The sequence below is a fragment of the Lygodium microphyllum genome, chromosome 20 (genome assembly GCF_053477565.2).
Source record: "Lygodium microphyllum isolate KBCC chromosome 20, Lygodium_microphyllum_v1.1.10, whole genome shotgun sequence".
Classification (NCBI taxonomy): domain Eukaryota; kingdom Viridiplantae; phylum Streptophyta; class Polypodiopsida; order Schizaeales; family Lygodiaceae; genus Lygodium; species Lygodium microphyllum.
Window position 1 is genome coordinate 18,342,772 of NC_141154.1, and position 17,386 is coordinate 18,360,157.

Below are 17,386 nucleotides of genomic sequence, written 5' to 3' on the forward strand. Positions count from 1 at the left end.
TACTGATTTCAATGGCTTGAAAAATCTCTTCATTAAGAGATTTTTTGAACCAGGATACTCCAATAACCTGTTGGTGTGGCTTATGAACATCAAGCACAAAGAGAAAGAGGATATTCAGGATTATGTGACCCATGTGAGGAGCCTCTTCAAGAGAATTCCCATGGGTGAGAGACCAACTACAAGGGCGGTATCCACTATATTCGTAAATGGAATACAAAGCGAGGAGCTCTACAAAGCCTTGGTTGGCAACTCAAGCTTGCAGTGAGACGAGCTGGGTGAGGGTCTTTGAAGAAGCTATTAAAGTGGATGATCAGCTCAAGGAAAGAAGCTCTAGAGGCTCAAATCAAGAAGACTCCAGTGCCATGAACTCCGAGAGAGCCTCAACACCGAGTGAGAGAGTAGACTCGAGCACTTAGGACAAAGGGAAGGGCATGGAGTTGGAACAAGAGCTAGCTGAGATTTGATGGACATAGCCAAACTATAGGAGATGATGAGACGACCAACACACCCACATGTCCAATATGTACATTGCGGTGGAAACCACTTGCTATTTGAGTGTCAAGACCTTAGGTCACAACCTTGTGCTAATTGTGGTAGGGTCAGCGATGACATCATGCATTGCCAGTTACCTCGGAGGCTCCCATATCCGCAGCCTTACGGCCAACCAACTTTTGTACATTCATATGGCCAATCCGCTTATACCATATCCCATCCCGTATAGCACCGGGCTGCTTTCAATTGTGGAATTGGCGCATCAAGAGTAAACATTCTGCCATCTCTTCGGCCTCTAGCAATCAATTTGCAGCCATTACCATATTCTTCAACAAAGCATCCATCTCTATTAAATCTCACCTATAGATTATGTTCTTGTTGAGGCTCGAATTGCACTATATTAGTACTTTTATACCTTAGTACTAGTATACATGTAAAACCAACATATGGAAAGTGACCTAAGATGACATATGAAGCATTCAGGTTTTTACCTAACATGCAGGTGCCTTCCTGACAGTCAGGAGTTCGTGTCTTTTGTATTCTTGCGTGATGAGAAATGAGATATTCTTCAAGACAGCGCCAGATTCTGGTCGCTTACGTCTGGTTCTAACACTGTGTATCTGTGTCCTGAATATTCGTGATGTCTGTTTCAAGTTATTTGATCAGGAGTGAATATGATGATGATAAACTGTGTGATAGTTTTCAGGACAGTGGTTCAGCATTGATGTTTACAATATGTAGATCATGTTTGCATGGTATTCCTGAAGATTAGGTATGTGTAATGGCTGCAAATTGTGTCAAGAAGTTCCCTACAGTGCTAATTTTTTGCATTTCCTGTTATGGTCTTGATGGTCCATAACACTTTGGCGATCCCTGCCAGGTTCAGGAAAATAATCTCTTGATTTGGGTGCAGATCTGGAATCAGGTCCTAAGAGATTCAAGTGACAGGAATGCTAAAGCAAGAATTTGTTAGGATCAGTCAGTGAATGAAGCCAGTGATGGCAGTTATGTAATGACTGATCAGAGAAAGACAATCTTTTCCAGGAAGACACAGGAGATATGGTTTCGTTTTTGAGGAAAAATGCTTCAAGATCTTTCACAAATTCAAGGCGTTTTTGTATTTTTAGGCATTTTTTTGCACTTTTACAAGTTGTAGGTGTCAGGTCATCTTTGCATAAGAAAAACCCTGCATTCAAGTTATTTGAAGCACGACATCTTGAAGTTCTTATTTCTTACGAATTCAATCACTTCAAAAGTTATCATGCTGTGGATTCAAGGCAGATTATTCAGGATGGCATGTTCATAAAGAAAGGTAGTCATGAAGGTCAAAGACAGGAATATCAGATCTGCAATTTTCTAGATAGCATATTGCTGTGAACAATCATGATGTGTGCTATATGTATGTATGTCATTTTTGAAAATCAAGTGCTATTTGTGGCTAATATCAATTCAGGCAATAAAGGGGCTGTAATATTCAGGTCAGTGTGTTTATGCAGTCAATTATGATGTCTACAACAAGTCTATATGGCATTCTTGAATATTATATGTTGCCCATGGTTGTTCTTGAATTCTGGAACCAGTATGCTATTTATGGATGTTTCAAGTGGTCCTCAAACTCAGATTTGTTGGTGCAAGAATGGAGATGATTAAGAAGGATAGGATTTATGTTCACTTGGATAAGGAAGAAAGGCAAGATGCAAAACGAAAGGAATTTTCACGACTGGCCTGAAGAACTGACCTGAAGTGCAGGAATTTTCAGGCAGTTTCCTGAAGTGCAAGAATTTTCAGGCAATTCCCTAAAGTGTAGAAAGTTTTAGGCTGTTACCTGAATCGCATGAAAGATGGAAGGAAACTTGATAAAACTAAGAAGTCTTGTCAACAAAGGAGTTTTTTTGGCATTTTTCAAGATCTACCTGCAACTGAGTGCTTCAAGCATCCTAAACTGTTAGAATTGCAAGAATATCCTGAATACCATAGGCTGAAGACTTCTACTCTATCACTGCAGAGTTTTGAGGTTGGTTGAAGGAAAACTAAGTTATTTTCAAACAGTAGATATGCTTCATTATGGGTAAATCCAAGAAGAAGGACAAGTGATGCAAAATTTGTTTTGAGCATGGCCATACTTCAAAGTGTTGTCCATATGTTCATGAGTGCTATGAAAGAGGAAAGTCATGTAAGTATTTCTGCATGTTTGATCTATGTAAGCAGTTCAATGGTATCCTAAGAAGTTCTCTTCAGTAGCAAAGAAAGGTTTAGATTCAAGGCTGGATAAAGTATGGAAAAAGCTTACTTCTTTTGAGACTGTACTTGATGATGCTTATGAATGGCATGATGATCATGAAGGCCGGAAGGTTAAGTCTTGCTCAAGTTTGAAGCAGGTTCAGAGATTGCTTAGAGCAGTTGAGAAGCTCAAGGAGAAATATTATGATGTTTTGGATTCAGATCAGGATTCAGATTCAAGTGATGATGATGATTGTTACCCTTTACCTATGGTTTTGCCAAAGATTGAGGCTGAGGGAGTGAGAGAGGACAAGAGCCAAAGTAGACAAAGATTCTTGAGTACCCCAAACCCAACACAGGAGCTTACCAATGGAAGAGTGGAGCATCACACACCTTGTATTGACAACTTGAAGGTATTTTCCATACTTTGGAGTCTTGCAAACTGTTATAATCAATCTCGAATCTGTTTTACTGAAGAAGAAAGAAGTGATGAAGTTATCATCAAGGAAGTTGATCAATTTGATTATCAGTCTGGTGATCAAGAAGATCAGTTGCATATTCAAGAAGATGATGCTGTCATGTATGACAAGCATGAGGCTAATGTTTTTCTTAATGAAGATGCTGTTATGGATTATTTTCTTTGTTCTCTTACTAGTTTTGAGGAAGATTATGCATCAAGGGAGTCAGATTTCACTGAAGAGGCTTTACAAGTACTTGAAATGCCATTGCCTGTAGTGCAAAATCCATCATTTTAGGAATGTATTTTTCCAGGATACCTATATTTCTAGCATGTTGAATACTATTCTAGGTTATTTTAATATTCATCCTAAAGAAATTCATCCATTTTTTTATTACTGTCAACTCTCTAGTTCATTGCATGTATGAGCAGTTTTCAGGACAGCAAGCTATGGGACAGCAGCAAATCAGTTTTCAGCCAGTTTTAGGACATCAAATGAATAGTTTTCAGCAAGGTACAGGTCTACCACAATAGGCTGAAGGTCAAGAATTGCAAAAATCAGTCCATTCATGTGGTTTTCATGAAGATTTGCATGAGTTATGTCCTATGACTCAATCTTCAACTGAGATGATTAAATGGCTTTCTTCTGAGTTGGAAAAGGAGAGGAATGCAACTGAAATTGGGGCAGTTGAAGCTTTATTTGTAATTAATCGGCTTCAAGAAGAGAAAGCATTGCTTCAACAATAGGTTTTTCATGTCAGGACTGTAATGGATTTGAAAGTTTCTCATTATTCGGAGGTCATTAATGCTCTTCAAGCAGTTGTTTCTCAGAAGGATAATGTAATTGCTGATTTACATACTCAGTTGGCTTGTTCTTATATTCCAAATCATGATGTTATTCTTGAGGATCTGTATGCACAGAAAATTGATATGGTAGATGAAGTAGACAATGATGTGGAAGAATTATTTTTTCAAGAAAATGATTCAATGGTACCTATGTTCGAGATAAATGTTGATGGTATCATTCAAGGGTATCAGGAGCAGCTCAACATGGCTGGAAATGCAGTTTTAGAACAGCAAACTATTCAATTTGCAGTCTGAAATCTGTCAGGATAGCATTCATGCAGTTTTCTTGAACAGCAGGAGCAGGTTGAATTTCAGGACAGCATATGGAATGAGAGGTATAAATTAATTCAAGACCAAGGCACTACTTATCCTGAAGTTTTTTAGCAAGAAACTCCTAAAAATCAGCAAATTGGTCTTATTGCATTTTATGACTGTTCAAGAGAGCATCCTGAAAGCTTTTTGGCAAGGAAGGAGCAGTCTAAAGTTCAAGAAAGTTTAGGAAATGAATTGGATAAATTATTTCAGAATTCTGGAGCTATGTACCCTGATCTTGAGCAACAGGAAAATTCCCAAAATCAGGATACTAAAGAATTTGAGCCTGTAGTGGACAATGCAGATGTGAATGATCAGGATAATGATCAAGTTGTTAATGTTTTAGTTCATCCTCATATTTTTGAATTTTTAAAGTATTCTAATCAGTTTGGAAATGAATTTGAAGCCAATAGTATTGTGCAAGTATCTGTCATAGTGGATATCTCTGCAGTTGATGTTTTGGCAGAAATGGTTGATATTGTTCAGGATAATTAGTTTTTGAGCATGGCAATGAGGATATTGGATAAGTTAGATGATATTTCCAAAAATATATTGCAGTTTTCTCTATCAAGAAGTGCTTAAGTTCTTTGCTCGCAAGATGATTTTTCATATTTACTGGAATTTTCAAGTTTTCAGCAGAGTCTGCTGGTAATGTCAGAATCACAGCATGGAAGCAGATACCTGAATTCTTGAAATCCAAATTTCTGCAACCCGAATTCCTACAATAACAATTTGAGTTCCTAATGCAAGAAAAAGTGTGGCAGCTAGAGCATGGAAAACAGCAAGTAGAGTAGCAAATTGAAGATCATGATTTTCATGTACCTGAATGTCAGGAGACATATGTTATATCAGTTTGGATCGATGCAAAGCAATATTTTTGGGGTGATATGGCACAGATTGAAGCTATGGATGATTATGATGCAGATGCGGATGCAATTCTTTATTGTTTTCTTTTATAGATTTTCTTGGATTATCTTGCATATTTATTTGGAGATACAGTTTCTTGTTCGAGATTCAAGCTGTGTGGTATATTGCCATATATTTCTTATGATGCAGATGCTGAAGCATCATCGACATATTTCTTGATCAAATTTTCTACTCTTTGCCATTGGAGTAGTGATTTATTGATTCATTCATGGTTCTATATCTTTGTTCTCTATGATGTAGTATGGATGTTATTGTACTTGATCGGTTTCCAGTACTGGCATGTTGCCTTGAAATTTTACTGACGCTTAGGGCTAGTTATGCAACTATACCAGAGGGCTTTGAGTATCCTAGAGGGGCTCTACTCGCATTGTTGCTCAGTGTGGCTTGTCAAGGGGTGCAAGGCCTCTGGCAAGGTATAACTATGTTCTTTGGGTTAGTCTGCATATCATTTAGATGCATGCTTGTGGGTTTGAGTCATGGCTGTCTCGTGTCAGGATTGTGGGAGAGAAGGAAGGAGTCTCACTTGTAGCTTTCTTGCTTGCACAATGGGGGAATACACACAGAGATGGAGGCTGAAAACAGTTTTTCTCTTCTTAGTTTTGTAAGCCAAAAAGAACTCTCATACAAAGAAATAGAAGAATCCTATATATGGGTCTCGAACCAAACTCAACTAACTAAGGTGGCATACTAAGTGAGCCACGAACTAGAGTAGATAAGGATAGCTGTCATCTAGCTATTATTCATGGGCGGTGTACCAACCGCATCTGCAACTGACAAGTCGATGACATAAATGCACAACGGTCACCCTGGCATATCACGAGTGGAGCTCAATATCTCAACACTCCCCCTCAAGCTCAATCCCAATTCTTGCACACCAAGCAGGTCTCTGAACTTGCGCAGCTTCTCTGCATCCAATGCCTTCGTAAATATGTCAGCTACCTGATCCTCTGTGCTGACATAAACTAGATCAATAAGACCTAGTAAAACCCTCTCCCGCACATAGTGATAATGCACCTCAATGTGCTTTGTTCTAGCATGATAGACTGGGTTATTTGCCAAGTGTATACTACTCATGTTGTCACAATAAATGACAACTGGCCCATCTGTAGGCTGATGCATATCATAAACTAGCTTATGCGACCAAGCTACCTCACATGCAGCCATTGCTGCGCCCCTGTACTCAGCCTCTGTGCTCGACAAGGCAATTGTAGGCTGTTTCTTGCTGCTCCAAGTGACTGCAGCACTCCCAAAAGAGAACACATATCCACTGGTAGATCGTCTATCGGAAATACTACCAGCCCAATTAGCATCAGTGTATCCATGCAACTGTATCTGAACCCCAGTCTCATAAAATAGTCCATATTGCAATGTGGACTTCACATACCTGAGTATGCGTCTAGCCGCATCCAAATGCGGTTTCCTTGGAGCCTGCATAAACTGACTTACCAATCCAACAGCATAGCTCAAATCTGGCCTGGTAATAGTCATATAAATCAAACTTCCTACTATGTGTCTGTACATAGTAGGGTCTTCCAAAAGCTCACCTGCATCTGCACTCAGCTTCACATTCTGCTCCAAAGGAACTGAAATAGGCTTACAGCTTGTCATCCCATATTTGGACAGCATGTCCAATCCATATTGCCTTTGTAAGAGCTGTATCCCACTTGGTGATCTAATCACCTCAATGCCCAAGAAATAACGCAGCTCTCCCAAATCCTTCATCTCAAACTTCTACTTCAATAGCATTTTCACATGAAGGATATCTTCATCACTGTCACCTATCATAATCAAATCATCAATATAAATGACAAGTAGCATAATACCTTTCTCTGTTTTTCTCACATAAAGTGAGAAATCTGCCTTGGAAATCTGAAAGCCAATAGTGACAAGATACTGTCCTATCTTGTCAGATCATGCTCTAGGTGCTTGCTTCAAGCCATACAATGCTTTCTTCAACCTGCAAACAAACTCAGGATGAACAGCGTGCATATAACCTAGTGGCTGCTCCATATATACCTCTTCTTGCAAATCACCATGCAAGAAGGCATTCTTTACATCCATCTGATGTAAAGACCATTCCTTTGATGTAGCCATAGCAATGACTGCTCTTACGGTTGCCATCCTTGCAACCGGACTGAATGTTTCTTCATAATCAATGCCATATGTTTGTGCATACCCCTTGACTACTAATCTTGCCTTGTATCTGTTCACAGAACCATCTGCATTGTGCTTCACCTTATAAACCCACTTACAGCCAATTGCATTCTTACCTTTAGGCAAAGGTACCAACTCCCATGTAGCATTTGCTTCCAAGGCATCCATTTCTTCATCCATGGCTTTCTCCCATTTTTCTTTTCCCATGGCTTGCTCAAAAGAAGTGGGTTCTGGTTCCTATATCACTTTGACCATATATGCATAGTGGATGGCTGTAAATCCATCATATTTCAGCCTATCCACAGGATACCTAGCTCTGGTAGACCTACACAAAGTAGACTCACTTCCAGGTGCTCTCAAAACATCCCTGGTCTTCCTTACTCTAAGTGTAACAATAGAGGGGATACCCAACTCATCATCAATGCTCTGTTCTGAGCCACTGGATTCACCATCCACATAAGAGTGACCTGCATTCCCATCAAACATGGGCTGATCAACCTTCTCTTTTCCTTTTCGTGATACCTGCATACCACTATCTGCATTGCTTTGAGAAGATTCTCCTGATCTCAATCTTCCTGTCCATGGCGAAGAATGTAAACCACTGCTAGAGGACGCTCCAGGTCCACTAATATTTTGTGACTGCTGCTATGAATGTTGCGCAGCATTACCATTTTGTGCATCTACATCATCAATCACATTTACTAGTTTATACCAACTACTCATCTCATAAAAAACAACATCTCTGCTCACTGTAAACTTACGAATAGAAGGGTTATAGCATCTATACCCTTTTTGCTGCAGAGAGTAACCAATAAAGATGCACTTCTCAACTTTTGGATCCAACTTGGATCTCAACTCATCTGGCACATGTACATAGGCAATGCAGCCAAAAATTTTCAAATGAGAAATATATGGTTTCCTACCAGTATACCTCTCCTCTGGAGTCATCACATGTATTGCTGCAGTGGGAGTCCTGTTCATTATGTAGACTGTTGTAGCTGCTTCAGCCCAATAAAATCTGGCAGGTCTTTTTTATTGAACATGGCACGAGATACCTCTCCAATATGCCTGTTTTTTCTTTCTGCAATTCCATTTTGTTGTGGGGTATGACTACATGAATATTACTGCTTTATGCCATGCTCTTGCAAGAACCTTGCAAACTCATTTGAGAGGTACTCTCCCCCTCCATCTGACCTTAGGCATTTTATTTGCAGGCCTGTTTCTTTTTCAACCATAGCTTTAAGAGTTTTGAAATGCCCAAAAACTTCACTTTTCTTTTTCATAAAATACACCCAAACTTTTCTGCTATAGTCATCAATAAAAGTGACAAAATAATGACAGCCTCAAGAGATGCAGCTTTAGTAGTCCACACATCAGAGTGGATTAATTCCAATGGCTTCTTACTCTCTTGAACATGTCTAGGAAATGGTTTCCTTGCCTGTTTTCCAAATTGAAAGGCTTCACATACCTTATGCATTTCTGCAACCTTGAATTTAGGCAATCCTGCAACAATATTTTGGGCCTGCATTGATTTAAGTCGCTGTACATTAACATGACCAATGCGTTTATGCCAGATATCAATCTCTGCAACTACACCAGTCCCATGTGCAAACATTGCTGCACTCAATTCAGTCATGTCTGCATCCAACGTAAACATTCTTCCCTTCTTCTTTCCTTTTGCTATCAAGCGACCTTTATTTTTCATATCCTCAACAAAGCATCCATGAGGATTAAATCTGACCTGCAAGCCCTGCTCAACCATTTGACCAACAGAAACGAGATTCTAGGTGATATTCGGGACATGAAATACATCGGACAGGTATTTCTATTTCCCATCCTGCATAGACAATGGAATTTTTCCAATATGCACAATAAGATGTGCAGTATCATCACCAGTCTCCACAAATCCTGGTTTTTCCATTTTCTTTGCATCCTCCATCCATTCTGCATGACCTGTCATGTGGTTTGATGCACCTGAGTCAACGTACCATACATCGTTGCTTTCTTCTGCACTTGTCACAGAATTGTTCATGTGCTACACCATAAACAAATGCTCATTTCTGTCATCACCCTGTCTACTAGAAGATGCATAATTCCCTTGTTGCAATTTTTCATTCATGATGTCATTCTGCTTTTTATAGCAGTCTTTAGCCATATGACCCATTTTACCACAGTAGTAGCATTCAACATTGATATTTGCATTTTGGCCTCTTTGCCATCCACCACGACCTCTTTGGCTCCCCTGCCTCTAGAGTTACCACATCCTCCTCCATAGGACTAGTTTTCTTGAGTTTGATGCATATTCTGATTTCTACCACGGTCTCCAGATCGGCCTCCTCTACCTATGCCTCTACCTCTTCCAGCATTTGAGTAGAAGACAGCTTCTTTTGAAGTTCCTCTTGAAGAAGATGCACCACCATTTCTCTGCTCCTCAGAAATTAGAAGAGCAATCAACTCCTCAAAATCAGGAAATCTTTCACGGACGGAAATGGATGTTTGAAACTGTGCATAATCCTTTCCTACACCATTCAAGGTCACAGAAACTAAATCATCATCTTCCACTGGCGACCCAATGGAAGCAAGTGCATCTGCAATCTTCTTCACCTTCATGTGGTAGTCATTGATGCTCATATTTTCTCTTTTCACATTATGCAACTCTTGCTTGAGCTGCATTTTCCTGGCTTGAGTATTTGTGCTATACATTTTTGAAAAAGTATCCCATGCCTCCTTTGGCGTACTTGCATCCTGAATATGCACAATCATAGAGTCTGAAATACTGATAGACAGCTAGTATATAACTTTCCTGGCTCTCTCATGCCATGCTTTAAATGCATGCATTTGCTGTTGATTGGGAACATCAGGAAGAACTAGTTCTTCTTCATTTCCTGCAACAAATTCCCAATATCCTTTTCCCATAAGGAAATTCGTCATTCTAAACTTCCATGCTTGGAATTTGTTCTTGTCAAGCTTTTCAGTGACAATCTGTGAGAGAGAATCAAACGCCATTATAGAACACTTCAAAAAGTTCAGTCACTGCAAAGAACACAGCTTCAGCCTCACAAGGGCTAATCTGCAAAACTGATGAAAGTGGTATTTGACCACACGGTCACTTCCTAGTGACGATTTTTCATCAACAGGCAACAAGGATGATTTTGTAACTCCCAATGTCTCTACACACAAGTATAAGATGCAATTTCTACAGTAACTTTTCACTGACCTGTAGAACAGTGGTCGCACAGCATAAAACTGGGCCTTTTCCTGAGTGCGTGCAGAAAACTTCCACCTCCAAAACAGGACCCGAAATGGCCTCAAATAAAAAAAACAGGGTCGCAGAGGGCTAAAGCCCACACCCGCAGCATATACTGCCCTCTTACTTCACCGCGAAGGGCGTCTCAACCTGAGACAATGCACTCTTGCAATTTCTGGCTGTGCTACCTGTAGAGATCTGCTCCCAAAACAGAAAATGAAAGCAACACTGCTCCTCTTACCAGAACACCGCGAGCTTGGCTTTCTTTCTTGAGCTCCTTACTACGAACAAGGCTCTGATACCATGTCAAGATTATAGGAGAGAAGGAAGGAGTCTCACTTGTAGCTTTCTTGCTTGCACAATGGGGGAATACACACAGAGATGGAGGCTGAAAACATTTTTTCTCTTCTTAGTTGTGTAAGCCAAAAAGAACTCTCATACAAAGAAATAGAAGAACCCTATATATGGGTCTCAAACCAAACTCAACTAACTAAGGTGGCATACTAACTGAGCCACGAACTAGAGTAGATAAGGATAGCTGTCATCTAGCTATTATTCATGGGCGGTGTACCAACCGCATCTGCAACTAACAAGTCGGTGACATAAATGCACAACGGTCATCCTGGCATATCAGGAGTGGAGCTCGATATCTCAACATCCCGGTCATCCACCGGACTGTGCCAGGTGTTGAGGCTCGAATTGCACTATATTAGTACTTTTATACCTTAGTACTAGCATACATGTAGAACCAGCATATCGAAAGTGACCTAAGATGTCATATGAAGCATTTAGGTTTTTACCTGACATGCAGGCGCCTTCCTGACAGTCAGGAGTTCGTGTCTTTTGTATTCCTGCGTGATGAGAAATGAGATATTCTTCAGGACAGCGCCAGATTCTGGTCACTTGCGTCTGGTTCTAACACTGTGTATCTGTGTCCTGAATATTCGTGATGTCTGTTTCAAGTTATTTGATCAAGAGTGAATATGATGATGATAAACTGTGTGATAGTTTTCAGGACAGTGGTTCAGCATTGATATTTACGATATGTAGATCGTGTTTGCATGGTATTCCTGAAGATTAGGTATGTGTAATGGCTGTAAATTGTGTCAGGAAGTTTCCTGCAGTGCTAATTTCCTACATTTCCTGTTATGGACTTGATGGTCCATAACAGTTCTGCCATCTGTCCAACTGACAAAAGATTCTTGGTTATTGTAGGTACATGTAGTACATCATGTAGGCTCTTTTTCTTGCCATCAAGTATCAACAACGGAACAATTCCTGTGTATTGAATGTCATGTTGGGTATCATCCCCAATACACACATAACCATGTGAACTTGCAACCATCTCATCAAACCATTCTCCATGGGGTGTCATATGATTTGAAGCCCTTGAATCAATATACCATCTCTCATCTATGTTCTGCCACCTAGATACATTCTTAGACACATGCTACATGGCAAACAATCTATCAACCTACTCATCATGAGCACCGCTAAAAGATGCATAGTGCCCATGCTGTTTTCCCTTTGCCTTCATGTCTCCCTGCTTCTTGTAACAATCCTTTGCAATGTGTCCATATCTGCCAGAATAATGATAGTCCTTATCTCTGTTTGACTGATCATTTGACTGCCATGAACCAGATCCACCACCTCTACCATGGGGTGATCTCCCCCTACCTCTAAAGCTGTCTGATGATTCATGCCACCCAATTTCACACATTGAAAAGGTTCCCTTGTCCTTCCATGATGGCTAGACAAAGAGTCTGACAGATGTATTACATGTGCCTTCAATCACAAAGAATCTAGTGTTTGTTGTCCAAATGGTAGAGCAAGGGTTGCAAGTCCGATTCAATGCAAAAGGTTGTTTTGTAGAAGACTTTAATGATAAGTGCAGGTTGGTCACAAAAGGAAGTAGAGTTGGCCCCATATTCACTTTAGATGCTAGAATTCCTGCAATGGATCGTGCTATGTATGCTAAAGGAAAAGGAGTGGTTGCAGACATTGAAATATAGCATAAACGTATTGGACAAGCAAATGTGCAAATGCTGAAATTAATCCAGTCCAGAGGATTGGTTACAGGGTTGCTTCCTTTAGAGTTGCAAAATTTCATAAAGTCTGTGAAGCATGCCAGTTTGGTAAGCAGGCAAGACAACCCTTCTCGCATGATAGAGAAGTGAGCAGAAATATACTTGATGTAGTACATACAGATGTTTGGGGGCCTACATAGTATGTATCTCTTGGTAGGAGCAAATACTTTGTCACATTTATTGATGATTGTTCAAGGAAGCTATGGGTATATTTCATGAAGGAAAAGAGTGATGTATTTGAGCACTTCAAATATTTCAAGACAGCGGTTAAAACAGAAACAGGCTTGACAGTAAAGTGCTTGAGATCAGATGGAGGGGGAGAGTACCTCTCTATTGAGTTTAGTGGCTTTTTGAGGACTCATGGGATAAAGAGGCAATTTACTTGCAGGTATACCCCACAACAAAATGGGGTTGCAGAAAGAAAAAATAGGCATATTGCAAAAGTTGCACGGGCATTAATGTGGCTGAAAAATATGCCAAAACATTTTTGGTGTGAAGCTATCCATACTGCTGTCTATATTATGAATAGAACTCCCACAGCTGCAGTTCATGGGATGACTCCCAAAGAATGCTTTACTAGCAAGAAGCCCGATGTATCACACTTGAAGGTGTTTAGCTGTGTTGCATATGTTCATGTGTCATATGGGCTATGAAAGACGCTTGATCCAAAGGCTAAAAAATGTATTTTTATTGGATAATCTTTAAAGAGTAGAAAGGGTATCATTGTTATAAACTTGTCACAAGTTAGTTCAAAGTGAGCAGGGATGTTATTTTTTATGAGATGAGTAGTTGGTATGCACTTGCTTATGATCTATTAAATGATGATAATGATCATGATAGCTATGTGCAGAAAGAAAACAAGAATCACATAGTCTTAGTGGACCAGAAACATCATTTGGTACTACACCTACATTGAGCCCTTGGTTAGGGAGACTAAGGAGTAGCCCCACATCTTCAAGTGGATATATAAGTGTTGGAGGCAAAGACAAAGGAAAGAAGAAAGTGTTAGATGGTAATGATGCATCTACTACTCATTTGAGATTTTATGGAGAGTCTAGTGGTTCAGAGAGTTTGGATGATGAGCTTGGAATTCCTTCAGTCAGGACACCAGGTGTACAAAGAGCTCATACTAATGTAAAGGCTCCATTGAGTGATCCGGTGGCACATAGATCTAGTAGGGTTAGATACCTATTAAAAGATTTGGTTTTGAAGGTTATGCAGCTCACCATTATGCTTATATGGTGAAACTAGTTGAGGATGTTGAGCCCACTTGTTTTGAGGATGCTATTGAACATGCTCATTGAGATGCAGCAATGGATGAGGAGATGGTTTCATTAGAAGCCAATAAGACTTGGGATTTGGTACCCTTGCCTAAGGGTAAGAAAGCTATTGGTTGTAAGTGGGTTTACAAAGCCAAGTATAATGCAAATGGTTCCGTTAGCAGATAAAAGGCTAGGCTGGTTGCAAAAGGCTATGCTGAAACATATGGCATAGATTATGTAGAGACATTCTATCCAGTTGCTAGGATGGCAACTGTTAGGTGCGTGATTGCCTTGGCAGGAGCCAAAGGTTGGAGTTTGCAACAAATGGATGTTAAGAATTCCTTATTGCATGGTGAATTGCAAGAAGAAGTGTATATGGAGCAACCAACAAGTTATGAGGATTTAGAGCATCCCACATATGTGTGTAGATTAAAGAAGGCACTCTATGGGCTAAAGCAAGCACCTAGAGCATGTTTTGACAAGATTGGAGAGTATCTTGTCAATATTGGATTTTGTATTTCCAATGTTGATCACTCACTTTATCTGAGAAGGGGAGATGCATGTTTGGTCATCATAGTCATTTATGTGGATGACTTGATTATTACAGGTGACAGTGACAATGGGATTGCTGAAGTTAAGGACTTCTTGAAGAAGAAGTTTGAGATGAAGGATTTGGGTGAGCTGAGATACTTTCTTAGTATTAAGGTGATCAGATGTGATGATGGTATATGGATATCCCAAAGACAGTATGGCTTGGATATGTTATCCAAGTATGGTATGATAGCATGTAAGCCTCTTTCAGTACCATTGGAGCAAAATATGAAGTTGAGTACTAATGTTGGGATGAGATAGAAGATCCTACTATGTTTAGGAGGATAATAGGAAGTTTGATTTACATGACTATCACAAGGCCAAACTTGAGCTATGATGTTGGCCTTGTCAGTCAGTTTATGCAGATACCTAGAAAGCCTCATTTGAATGTAGTTAGACATATAGTATGTGAAGTCCACTTTGGTAACATGTCAGATAGAAGATCTACAAGTGGATTCATATTTTCCCTTGGTAATGCAGCAGTTACATGGAGCAGCAAAAAGTAACCTACTGTTGTTTTATTGAGTACAGAGGTTGAGTATAGAGGTGTTGCTATGGCAGCATGTGAGGTGATATGGCTGTAAAAGTTATTAGGTGATTTGGATGTGCAGGGAGATGGTCCAGTTTTCATTCAGTGTGACAACATAAGCAGCATACAACTAGCTAGGAATCTAGTGTTCCATGCGAGGATGAAACACATTGACATGCACTACCACTTTGTGAGAGAGAAGGTACTTGCAGGAGAGATTGACTTGGTATATGTCAGCACACAGGATCAAATAGCTGATATTTTCATAAAGAAATTGGATACAGAGAAGCTTCGAAAGTTCAGAAGTTTACTTGGAGTTGCAGAGATAGAGTTGAGCTTGAGGGGGAGTGTTGAGATGGCAAGCTCAACACATAAAGACATTGATGATGGACCACCTGGCTAAATGGGTCTGCACGTCTACACTTAGCACATTGGTGGTCATTATGATACTCACAAGGCTACTGACTTATCACTTATTATATTTAGGTTGTCACACCTACCTATAGCTGGCAAAGATATAGCGCCAGTCAATTAGTGTAGTCGGTTATGCATTGTTTGACTTAGTAGGTCACTTTCCTTTATGTTGTATCTTATCTATACTTTGGGTACATTGTATAGTGTGTGGAAGAAGAAGAAGGAATCAGCAAGAAAATGTTTTGGCCTCCATCTCTCTTCTTGTGTTCTTGAGTGAGCTTCCTCTTATGGATATAGTATGTTTTTAGCGCAGCAGCTCAAGCAAGTCCCCCCAATATGTGATTCTTGATATCTTTTTCTTTTCGTGCTTCCATAAATATCCATCTTTCAAGAAAAACCCAATAATCTTTTCTTATAATCCTTTTGAATTCAGCTTCAAACCACTTAGCCTTCTTTGTCATGAGGCTAAGATATTGGCCTATTTTTAGCCAATCATCCTCATAAAACTCTTCCAAAAATTGTGTTCTCACTGAAGCATAACACTAATGATGATTTCTCTCTATTGCCCATCTCTTCTCCGTGGCTGTAAGTTCTTTTCTTACTGCTGAAATCCCTATTACAACAGTTGTACCTATTATATTTGCTATTATGACATCTATACTTGTATTAATGACAAATGTACTTGTTGTTTTCATATCTATATCTATAGTAGCAATAGTTGCATACTCATTCCCTGATGTCATAACGTCATTTTCAGCACCTATCACATCGTCCTCTTCATCTTCCATCAACTCCTTATTTTCAAACCTTGCTAGTGAAAGCATGTCAACCAAGGGGTTTTCTTTACCTACAATATGTTGAAAATTAGGGTTAAGTGACTTTATATATGCAATCCACCATAACATGGTAATATCAGGAGTTTAGCAATTTACTATCATGCCCAATAGAGGTAGACAATTAGTCTCTACCACTACATGAGCTCCCATAAAATACTCCCTATCACACTTAAGGGTTGTCACTACACCCCAAAGATCTCTTTTGACTTGAGAATACCACCCTTGCCGTTCATTGAGGACCTTTGCTCCAAATCGAATGGCATACCTATTCCCATCAACATCATCCTAACCCACTTCCCAACCAATGCCAATTGGGTTTGTATCCATGATGAGAATAATAGGCTGCCCATTCTCATAATTTGCGCTCTTTAGTGTTGGGGTTGAAATCAATAAGCTCTTTAACTTCTAAACTGCATTCATATGTTGTTTACCCCACCAAAACTTTTGCCATTTTCTCAAGAGCTGATATAAACTTTCACCCACATGAGAAAAATGCACAATCCATATCAACTAAAAGACACATGCGCCCAAAAATCTTCTCACCTTGGATACATTTGAACATGTCTCCCGCATCCTGCTTATGGCATCAATCTTTACTGATGAGGGCTTTCTCCCATATGGTCCACACATGTGCCCAACAACTAATACTTCCTCCACTCCAAAAACTAACTTTTCTCCTAACAAAGTCAAATGCATTTCTTCAAGACGACTCAAAATCCTGTCACAATCATCAATATGATCAGCCACAAATCTTCTATATCTATGCTCATTTAACTCTTCATTCTTCTCATAGATATCACATCCTTTGATCGGCACATCATCAAGAAAGGGTAAGGTCAAATGAGACTCCCTCAAAACTTATGCATATCATTCATCATATATGGCACTAAATTGGTTGCTCCCTGTGGAAGCGTACGCATCCTAACCAATCCAAGTGGTGTCTTCATGGTAGTGATATCCCGGTTTTCCAATGCAAGCTGGAACTCATCATTTCCTGAATATAAATTACCCA

General features: G+C 39.7%; 1 pseudogene; it reads right to left on the reverse strand.

Annotated features, from left to right (window-relative positions):
• Positions 1-4,987: 4,987 nt before the first annotated feature.
• The window catches only part of LOC148018709 (uncharacterized protein At1g01500-like), a 30,135-nt pseudogene continuing 17,736 nt past the window's right edge, over positions 4,988-17,386 (reverse strand).